Source organism: Oryctolagus cuniculus, chromosome 3 (genome assembly GCF_964237555.1).
Source record: "Oryctolagus cuniculus chromosome 3, mOryCun1.1, whole genome shotgun sequence".
Taxonomy (NCBI): domain Eukaryota; kingdom Metazoa; phylum Chordata; class Mammalia; order Lagomorpha; family Leporidae; genus Oryctolagus; species Oryctolagus cuniculus.
The window spans coordinates 82,007,999-82,019,824 of record NC_091434.1 but is presented as its reverse complement, the minus strand read 5'-3'; the positions used below and the strand labels follow the sequence as shown (position 1 = coordinate 82,019,824).

Genomic DNA, 11,826 nt, shown 5'->3' with positions numbered 1-11,826 from the left:
GAGGAGGGGCTAGCAGGATCTCCTTGTTTGCACCTTCGAATCTCCTCTCTGAACATCCCGTGGGGCTGGACCCCACCAAAGCTAGAGGGCAAGGGCATTCAAGGGAAGACATGTGAGACACAGAGTCGGGGGGGGGGCATAGCCAGAACACATGTGAGACGGGGAGTGAGGAGTGATGAAGGCCCTGAAGCTAAATGACTTGGCATTAACAAGCTGTTTCTTTTCTTTTCTTTTTTTTAAGATATATTTATGAAAGGCAGAGTTGCACTGAGGGACAGGCAGACACACACACACACACACACACACAGAGAGAGAGAGAGAGAGAGAGAGAGAGAGAGAGATCTTCTGTTCACTGGTTCACTCCCTAAATGGCCGCAACAGCCAGGGCTGGGTCAGGCCAAAGCCAGGAGCCAGGAACTTCATCTGGGTCTCCCATATAGGTACAGGGGCCCAGGTACTTTGGCCACCTTCTGCTGCTTTCCCAGGTCATTGGCAGGGAGCTGAATTGGAAGTGGAGCATCTGGGACTCGAACTGGCATCCATGTGGGATGCCAGTGCTGTAGGTGGTGGTCAACCCACCACGTCACAGTGCCGGCCTCACAAGCTGGTTTGATATGCATGTGACCAGTGAGGATCTAAATTCAGTGATCCTCTGGTTCCCAATTTCCTGCTTTCCAGTCATAACTAATAAAAAAGGCTCTTTTAAAGTTTTCTTTGTCTCCTAGGGTTATGTAACTTTCAAAGTTGTATGTGTGTGTGTGTGTGTGTGTGTCTGTAACCAGACTGGGATGCAACTCAGCAGCTTTTAATAAGAAAGCATTAGCTATAAGAACAGTGAGGAGGGGGGAGACAACCTATTCTTGGGAGAAAGTTTAGACATTCATAAGATTTATCAGGAAAAGAAAATATGGGGTGAATGTTTGGCCTAGTGGTTAACATGCCCGATTGGATGCCCGCATCCTGAATTGAGCTAATGCAGAGCCTGGGAGGCAGTGGTGATGGCAACATGACTGGGTCTCTGCCACTCACATGGGAGCCCTGAATTGAGTTCCTGGTTCCCAGCTTCAGCCACAGCCCAACCCTGGCTGTTGCGGACATTTGGGGAATAAACCAGCAGATGAGAACACACATAGTCTCTCTCTGCCTCTCAAATAAATTAAAAAACTGAAGCAACAAGTGGGTAACATGGCTGTTTGTTGTTTGTCAGGTGTGCTGAACAAGCCTCTAGGGGTTGTGATTCCCAATCCCTCACCTCCTTATTTCAATTCACCACACTCAGAGCTCTCCTCAGGCTCCTTTCCTGCTTCCCAGATCATTTTGGATTCCAAGGCATAACTGCAACTACATCCTACCTTCCCAGGTGTCTAAATTAGGGGAAAAGTTGGTTTGCCCTTCCTGATTTTTTGTGCAATAGCATGGCTGCTTTCGTCATTCCTTGTATACCATGACCCCTGCTTCTCTCAACACACACCTTTCTTGTGGTGCTCTGTGCTCGCTTGTACTGCAGGCAACACAGACCACTGGTGAGAAGCTTGAAACTGGGAATTGTGAGATTAGGTTCTGATTCCAACTTTATAGTGAATTAGCCATGTAGCACTGATAAAACCAAAGACTATTCAAAGTCTCGCTTTTGTTATCTGTAAAATGGTGCTTGAATTAGTGATCTTGTGAATACTAATGTGAAATAAGTAGAATGAGAGCTGGTTGAAATGTCCTAGTTGCTTTCAAAGAAAAGCAAAGTTGATGGTGATGAACTGGACCTTGAAGATCACAACTATGTCCAAGGACCTAGTTCATGGTTTTAAGCCACAGAAACTTACTCTTTTCTGGGGCCAAAGGTTGCCATGTCCTGGCTTACTCTAAGCATACACAAAAGCTGAAGTAGGTATTATGATGTCAGTGTATGGTCATGCTCTCATCTAAGTAAGGGCTATGCAGTTGTTCTGGAATCCCTGCACCAGGACAACTGCCTTGGGTCTAGGCCACCTTTCCAGTGATGTTGCCCACACCTGTGCACTGTCTCCAGTAACATTCCACACCTCCTACTGCCGCAACAAATTCATCCATTGGACTGAAGTAGGCATAGCGATGCCAACTTACCGATTTACAATTAGAAAATGAGTACAAGAACATTGGCCACAATCCTCACTTTCTCATAAGCTGCATGGAAGATTTAATCACAATCATGAGCCATTTCCTTTATGATAGGCAGTCACTCGCCTAGAGGCCTAATATGCTCAAAGTCTGGGAGATCAGACATTCCCAAGGCAGACCTACACAGAGGACCAAAATCCTAACTACAGATTTTGGTGACGTTGGAAGCAGAACAAAGGAAGTTACGCTATGGAAGAACGTGAGGTGGTCTGCTCATGCATCCATGTCGCTGCAGAGATGTCCTTGGAGCCCAAAAACCCACTGGCTATGTCCCTAGAAGCCTTGCCTTTGGGTGTGCAAGTTCCCTTCCCCCAGGACTGCGGAGGACATCCGGCTCTGAAGCTGCCTCCACAGGAGCTGCTTCCGTCCCTCCCCACCTTCCTTCTGCAGACACATTTCATCAAGTCACAGTCCGCACAGGTGTCCTGGGGAGCTCTTCTCTCTTGCTTCTTATGCACAGGTCCGTTCTGAGAGGACTCAGAGAAAAGTTCATGAGGGAAAATTCCGGAGGAAGCTTCAAGCACTGACAGCTACGAAGCAGCTCGTGACTTGAGTGCTCTGCCAGATGAGCCAAGCCTGGGGAAGCACAGAGCGCTGGGCTGCTGTGCCTGCTGCCTGCTGGTTTGCAGGGAACACCAGTCAGCTGTGTTTGTTTCCAAATCCATTTATGCCAATTGCACTCCCTATTGTAACTTTACACTTTAATTACAAAATGTAAAGTTTGAGTATGAAAAGAGAATTCCTTTATAGAAACTACTCTAGAAGCTTTGCAGATGCAATATATGTGAATAGTTAAAAATTCTGCTATTGAGCATGACAATTACACATAATGGAGGAAATGATACAAACTTAAGGCTTGCACTCAGATTAGTTGACATCCCTCTTTCAATTTTCACCTGTGAATGACACCGAAAGTGGAGATTGACTATGGTTTATGCATGAGATCAACAGGAAGCAATATTAAAATGAATGGCACTGTCCCTATACTAAAAGATTAGTATATAATCGCATATTTATATGACATAAAAGAAAATAAAGTGTTTAAGCTATGTATAAAACTACTGATTTTTATGATTCCTTGCCTTAACTGACTTTTTTTGATTCACAACTAAATTAGAGCATTTCAAGTGCAGTGTTGAGTAATGAGAATGACCATGTAATCATTGTAATGGCTACCATTCATGAAACTACATTTTGTAACAAATACAGATTACAGTTAAAGTATAATATTAAATTTGCTTATGAATATGCAATTACAGGTTATCTTCTAAAGGAATACATAAACAAGTAGGCCTTGTTTTTTTATTTTTATTATTATTTTTTGACAGGCAGAGTGGACAGTGAGAGAGAGAGAGACAGAGAGAAAGGTCTTCCTTTGCCGTTGGTTCACCCTCCAATGGCCACTGCGGCCGGTGCACCGCGCTGATCCGATGGCAGGAGCCAGGTACTTCTCCTGGTCTCCCATGGGGTGCAGGGCCCAAGCACTTGGGCCATCCTCCACTGCACTCCCTGGCCACAGCAGAGAGCTGGCCTGGAAGAGGGGCAACCGGGACAGAATCCGGCGCCCCGACAGGGACTAGAACCCGGTGTGCCGGCGCCGCAAGATGGAGGATTAGCTTAGTGAGCCGTGGCGCCGGCCATAAGTAGGCCTTCTTAATATCTGTTTTTTCCTCTATGCTTCCTTTGGAAAGTGTAAAGTTGGAGTATCAACTCCAGGGAGCTCTGTGAATACATGACCACTTCACTGAGCTCTGTGACACTTTCCCAGGGCCAGGAGGCACTGCTGCATTTGGATGCACTGTTGGGTATTGTGCAGAGAATGGGTCTCTTTTGTACCTTTGGATGTCATCTGGAATAAAAGGGGACGAAACAGTTTCTTATTTGGTCAGAGGAGCCCTTGATTAAGGACTACGAGTGCCAGTGGCTTGGGAAAATCTATTAAGTCATGCCCAGTTTTGAACAAGGCTCTCAGCAGCCTCCATACCAGCACAGTTTGAATCAGGGACTCTGAAGTCGTAGGTGACTCAGCAAGGTAACATTTCTGTTAGGTGGTCACCCTATCTTACTCCTTTCTTTGAGTTTTTCTTTATTCTGCCTTTGATTTCATGATCTCACCTCCTCCCAGGTTCCACCTTCTACATAGAGAAGAGCTCTGTTGATTCCTACATTGCTGAGTTGGATTTCTGGTGCCTGCCAAGCTCTATCTTTTACAAAGGCCAAGAGTAAAGTTTAAATGACCTTTGGGGCCACGACCTCATAGGACTCAAAGAGTTTAAGTCAATTCTAAAACTGCATGTAGAGAAAATAATAAAGTCACAATTTCAGGTCTGGGGAAGACATAGGAGAAAACAAAAATGATCCTTTCATTTTTTTCATATTAAATTTAAAATACATATATTTGAAAACTATCAAAAGATATGCATTATGCATTAAATCTAATGTAAATGAAAGACTTAATGAGAGACACACAGAAAATGGCATTTTATATTGAGAATCAATTTCCATTAATAAATAGCACAGGAAACAATAACGTTAAGCAGGATGTCTTTTTTTTCCTAAAAATAGAGAAGATATGGCATTGCTGCTCATAATTACAAGAAATGGATGATAATATTTTAAATGACTTAACTTTGGTCCATCATGCTCACTTCATGGTGTGAAGAAAACAGCACTTGAAAGATTTTTTCCCTTAATTTATTCTAAATTACAGCAAAGTGCTCTGCAAGAAGCAAGTGCTTGTGTTAATTAACTCTAAGTAAAGAAGGTCACTGGTTTACACAGGGCTTAGTTTGTGGTTTTAGTTATAGATTTTTCTTCTGCAATTAGAATTCATCATTGGGCATTATAAACAAGTACAGATTTTCTTTTTTTAAAATTTTTTAAATTTATTTTTTATTTAGTAAATATAAATTTTCAAAGTACAGTTAACAGATTTTCATGTTTATGTTCAGCACTTTAGATTTGGGTGCACTTGTTGACTTTTCGCTGAAAAATTTAATGTGCAATAAAATAATGGAATTGACATATGATATTAAACAACTGTATAACAGACTTACAAGTATACCTAAAATATTGACATTTTTTGAGCCTGAATATTCATATTGTAGATGAATTATAAACTCTGCATATTAGCTATTGTATCTACTTCAAATTTTACATACAAAGAATTAACAAACATGAATTTCGATCACTTTGTATTGAATTGCAAACATGGAAATAAAAGTCTAAAAGTTGTGAATTCTTGTAAATAATCCAAGACATCAAAAGTTCCATTAGGCTGTATAAAACTATAACCAGCTGAGTCAGTATTTCTAAAATTGACACCACTCTTACTAGCTTATTTCTAATGTCCAGTTACAAAAGCTTTAGTTTTTTAATGTAGTCATTATTTTTTATGTCTAAGAATGGTGAGAGCCAAAAGACATGTTCATCATGTTGCTCCATAGCATATGATTAAAATGAAATTATTTATGTAGGTTAATATTTGAATGATGTATATGGTCAGCAGTCCAGATTTATTTGCCTTTTTCAATCGACTCCAGTACTAACTAGAAATCATTAGAAACAAGTTGGCTTTAAATGGGGTTAACCACAGTATAAAGATAATAACATGTGTCTTTTTCTCTTAGGATTAAAAAATTAACTGCACATAAATTTGGCCTTTCTTTTCTTTGTTATTGGCCCCAAACTAAAAACTTGCCTTCTAACTCAAAAAGATAGCAAAGAAAGCTGCTAAACAAAAATTTCTCACTGTTTAATAGATATCTGTTTCCCTGGTCTCTTTCTGTACCTCTTATTATTATCAAAATGCCACTCTTTCCTTTCTGACTCTGTTTTTCTGGTGATTATTTGTACCACATTGCATCACACCTACTTGTATGTATGTTCTTCTCCCCCTGAGACTGAGTTCCTTGAGGGAAGAAATAGTGTTTTATTGATATTTCTAGAACCAGTGTGCATTAAATAATGATATTAAAATTATTTTTAAAAAGTCCCTGTGAACATAGGTTGTTAGAAATTTGTTCTATATTGAATTGTCAGTTCAATTGTTATTAGAACAATATAAATTCAGTTGATCAAGACAATTTAAATGTGTTACAAAGACTAAAAAATTAGTTTCTGCCAAACTAAAATTTATATGAAATGCATCTCTCAATAAAATGGATGTACCATAGGTAAAAATTAATATTAATTACAAATTGCTAGATCGAGTCAGGGTTCAGTATCAATTTTATTCCTTTTTTTATTTTTATAACTGGTCATGTTAGGAAGTCAGATAGAGACTGCTGATGCCAAGCATAGTCAGTTATCCTCTTCTTCCTAAGCTCACTGGAAGACTTCCCATACTTCTTTGCACTTAGGTTAGGCCTTGTGACTGGTTCTGGCCAATGCTATGTGTGTGGAAGTGCCATTTGTTGCTTAAGAGTTCTCTATTGCCATATCAGTGCTAGGAGTCCCGTGTTCAGAGGTGCGATGTCACCTGGGTCTGTAACTGCTTTGAAATGAATTACCCTGGAGAGTCCGTGGAACCATGACAGGCTGTACACCGCCAGTGTGGTAATCTAGTGAAGATGATCCTGGTTAAGACTCCCACATCCCACACCCGAGTGCCCGGGTTTGATTCGCGGCTCTTGCTTTTGATTCCCACTTTCTGCTAATTGCAGACCCTGAGAGGAAATGGTGATGGCTCAAGTAATCAGGTCAGTGTCATCACACATGGGAGACCTGGGGTGAGTTTCTGGCTCCTAGCTTTGGCTCCAGCCCAGCCCTGACTGTTGTGGGCATTTGGGAAGTGAACCAGCAGAAGGGAACAAATATAATATATACTCTCTGTCTTTTGCCTCTTAAAGTATATAAATATATTAATTATATGTACATATTTAAAGAAATTATATACATACATAAGGAAATTAACTTTTGAGTCTTGTTTTACCCACTGCAATTACAGGATTTTTGTTTGTTTCCAGTACATACGCTAACCTATCGTGACTAATATAGAAACTTTATTCCTATAAAATAAGTAGGTAGGAATGAAACAAGGATTGTTGTAGCAACCTCACTTTTTTTAAAAGATTTATTTTATTTATTTGAAAGACAGAGTTACAGAGAGAGGTAGAGATAGAGAGAGAGGTCTTCCATCCATTAGCTCACTCCCCAGATGACTGCAACGGCCGGAGCTACGCCATTCCGAAGGCAGGAGCCAGGAGCTTCTTCTGGGTCTCCTACATGGGTGCAGGGGCCCAAGGACTTGGGCCATCTTCTACTGCTTTCCCAGGTCATAGCAGAGAGCTGGATCAGAAGTGGAGCAGCCGAGAGTAGAACCAGAACTCATATGGGATGCCGGCACTTCAGACCAGGGCTTTAGCCCACTGCGTCATAGCGCGGGCCCCCACCTCACTTTGTTTTTTAATTCCCTTCTCAGAAGTGTCCAAAATTACAGTAATGCTTCATTGGAAATTACTTTTAAAAAGTAACTGGCACCCTAATTGTAAACTTTTATGGTGTGCCATGTGATGTTTTGATGTAAATATTGTAAAATGTCTAATAAGAGTACATATATCTCCTCAAATATTAAATATTTTCTTACAATAAAGGCATTCAGAATCCTTTCTTCCTTCTACTAGAGAAACATACAGAACATCATCATTATCTAGAACCACTCTACTATGTGTCAGAATACCAGAACTTGCTTCTAACTATGTATTAGTCCTCATTAATCAAGGTTTCCCCATCTCTCTTTCTTCACTCTTCTCAGCCTTTAGTAATCACTGTTTTAACTTCTGTGAGATCAGTTTTTCAGATCCCACATATGAATGAGATCATGTGGTACCTGTCTTTCTCTGCTTGGTGTATTTCTTTTCTTTTTTAATTTTTGACAGGCAGAGTGGACAGTGAGAGAGAGAGAGAGACAGAGAGAAAGGTCTTCCTTTTGCCGTTGGTTCATCCTCCAATGGCTGCCGCGGCTGGCGCATGCAGCCAGCGCACCGCGCTGATCTGATGGCAGGAGCCAGGGGCTTCTCCTGGTCTCCCATGGGGTGCAGGGCCCAAGGACTTGGGCCATCCTCCACTGCACTCCCAGGCCACAGCAGAGAGCTGGCCTGGAAGAGGGGCAACAGGGACAGAATCCGGCGCCCCGACCGGGACTAGAACCCGGTGTGCCGGCGCCGCAAGATGGAGGATTAGCCTAGTGAGCCACGGCGCCGGCCATGCTTGGTTTATTTCATTTAACATAATGACCTTCAGTTCCTTGCAGGGTGCTGCAAATGACAAAACTTTATCATTTGTGATGACTGAATAACATTCCATTGTGAATATATACAGCTTTTTCTTTATGCATTTGTTAGTTGATGGATACTTAGGTTGTTTTCATTTCTTGGCTGTTGTGAAAAGGTCCCCTTTTCTCCAAATCCTTGCCAAAACCAGTTATCTTTTGTCTTTTTTTTTTTTCTTCTTCAGGTGTAGCCTTTAATTCCACAGATTTATCTTACTAGGTATTCTCAAAGCAGTAAGTGGACAAGCACAGAAAGTTTGTGAGCTTGGTGGTGGAGACAGTGGCTGAATGGCCAGAGATGAAAGAAGTTTAGGGTTAAGCTAGTGGAGAAGAGAAAAGGGAGGAGGAAATGCTGACACTCATTTAATGAGGCTCTCCCCTACTCCCCAATGTCCCATCCCCACCTCAGACAAGTCATCAGACAATAATTTCTGTATCCATTTCATTAAAGAATTAGGTAAACATGAGATTGCAAAATAATACCAGAATAATTTTGCAGAATTAGAGTGTGTTTAAGAAGCCAGTCAGAATTTAACTGAATTCAACTTCAACATAGAGATGACTGTTCTTCCAAATAAGCTTCACTGAGAAAGAGGACTGTCTTCCAACAAGTGCAAAGACAACAAGTACACGTTCCCCTCTCAGTCACTGAGGAAGAAGTTTTCTCTCTCCACAGGCCAGCACTATTTCTTTTTTGTTGTTCTTTTTCCTTCTGCCTTCCTTGGTTTCCCCTTTTTATGAAGCTTCTTTAGATACATTAACTCCTCCTTAAAATTCTGATGCTCATCTCTTTAGAGGCCATGAAAATGGAATATCCCCATGAGCTCAAAATACATGTTGAGATTGGGATACCAGTCATAAGCCTCCTTACTCTGGGCCAAAGGCTGTTCACCGAACAGTTTCATCGCCTTCATGGATTTGGAATCAGTGGGCCTGGCAACTTCACCAAATATCCAGATACTCAGACAAGGCACGGCCAAGGCATATTCTGAAAGTGAAGACATTTTATGGGCATTAAAGAGCCAAAGTCTCTAGACCCGACCTTCCTCACTCACACGCGCAGGTTCCCTCTTTTGTCTTTTTGATGATAGCCAACTTTAATGGAGTGAGATGATATTTCATTGTGGTTTTGACTAGCATTTCCTTAATGATTAGTGACGTTGAGCATTTTTTTCATGTACCTGTATTTGTATGTCTTCCTTTGAGAAATGTCTGTTTAGATCTACTTCCCATTTTTAAATTGGACTGGATTATTTTATTTCTTTTTGCTATTGAATTCTTTTTGAGTTCTTTATATATTTTGGCTGTTAACCCTTCTCAGATATATAACTTGCAAATACTTCTTCCCATTTGTAGGTCATCTCTTCACTTGTTAGGCAGAAGCTAAAAATTATTTTTCTTCATTCTATCAACTCACCACTTGAATATACCCCTTCTTTAGTTTTGCTTAAAGCAAAGAACAGGAAACACTGAACTTACAAAACTATTGTTACCTAGTAATGAAAGGGATTTCATCTGGTCAGTTTCCTAGAAGTAAAATGAAAAGGCTTTGCTAATATTTTGCAAACAAGTATTCATTATGCTGTTAACTCTTTCACTTTAGTCCATTCAGTTAATAAAAAGTTCATCATAAATCTTAATTTGTAAAGCCAAGCTTTAATACCAAATCAATAAGTGAAGTAAGGTAATGTTCAGAAAAAAAATCTAATGTCATTTTTCAGTTTCAAATAAGCATATTAATATTCATCCTCACAACTCACTTAGAAAGCTAAAAGAAATAAAGCACAGAGCTTTTGTCATGCACACTTCCCCTGGATAACATAAGACATCAAGTTCTTAGCCCCATCTACCCTGCCTTCACCTTGCTTTCCCCAGATTTTCCCTCTAGAAATATTCTTTGACCTATTAAAGTCATGAACGAGATAAGAACTCAAAGGTAGTTTGCACTCCTATTGTCCCACAGTGTATAATACATCTTAATTCAGAATATGAATATGGGGAAAATAATTCATTTTTGCCTCACCACTACATCCTTAACAGAAAAATACTTGAACACACGGCAAGACATGAAGTTTTACATTTATGATTTATGATTCCTTTATTAAAAGAAGCCTCAGTGAAATAAATATTCTGAATATTTTTCTTTGGTTCCATGGAACATTTTCTCAAGGCATCACGTAAGAGTGGAGTGAAAAGTCATTTCATTTGTTGTTAAGGTGGAGAAAGGCAACTGTGCAAAGAAAGGTGAGAAAGAAGAGCCAGCATGATACCTTGATCACAGGGATGTTCTTAGGAGTCAGTTCTATGAAGGAACATACATGAAGCTTAGAGACTCTAGAAACTGAGTTCCCTAAAAACACATTCACTCCTCTGTATTCTCTGGAAGTCTTTATGCACCCTAGGGGATGTGTCCCCCATCTGAAGACTGTTTACTTAGAAAATGTACTTCAGTAGCCCATAGAAGCTATGTACCAAGGAGCTTCAAGAACTTTGTGGAAAAATGGAATTAAAAGATAAATTTATTTTAGTGCAAGTATTTTTGAAATCCATTCAAAATTTTTCATAGTACCATAGTACCTCACCTACTTTATCAATGATAGATCTTAAGCTAACTTCTGCTGCTACGGGTAGGAGACTCATTGGAGAACTTCAAGGCTTTTTTAATAGTGGAATAAAGCACAAATCCTTTTGCCAGCCCATGTAGATAAGGGTGAGAAACACCTTTTGCCTCCCGTGCTAGATAGGGTCTCAAAATTGCAGGGGTTAAGTGGCCTTGTAACCAAGAACTGCAGAGTTTAGGGATAGAATTGGGTGGGAGTCATGACCAGTTCTCAGGAGACAAGGCAGTACCAGAGAGAGCCAGCATAGGTCCTAATCAGAGACAACAGACTGGAAGTTACACCACCCACAGACTTTACAGTGGTTGCCACCAGAATTCCCAGGAGTGGGGCCAGACAGCTGCTCTCAGCGGAGTTCTCATCACACACATCCAGAGGCAGCCTTGAACTTCTCTCCCAATGCCACAAGGATACAGCAGGCTCTCATATGTCCAACCATTTTGAGGAAGGAAAGGAAACTCCAAGAGTGAATGTTTATCCGGAGAGATAAACCAATCTACCCTGGATAGGGAGTGAAACTGAATGAAGAAATATTTACCGTGAAAGAAGATTATTGGCATTGGAAAAGACAAGGTACCATTAATTGGAAAAATCCAAGATTTTGTAATACCCAGGGTCTATAAAGACTCAGGTCAGTCATAGAAAATAACTGATGTTTTGGGAGGAGGCACTTTAATTATGGGTAGGTTGTGATTCTGCTACTTTTCTTCTTTTTATGTTGTAGCTATGAAATCAACTCAGATTAAAAATAGTTGTAGAAAAAAGTTTTACAAAGTACACATC

At 40.5% G+C, this 11,826-nt stretch overlaps 1 pseudogene; it reads right to left on the bottom strand.

Annotated features, from left to right (window-relative positions):
* Positions 1–8,990: 8,990 nt before the first annotated feature.
* On the bottom strand, positions 8,991–9,543 carry LOC100358350 (small ribosomal subunit protein mS33 pseudogene; annotated as a pseudogene).
* Between the last annotated feature and the right edge of the window lie 2,283 nt (positions 9,544–11,826).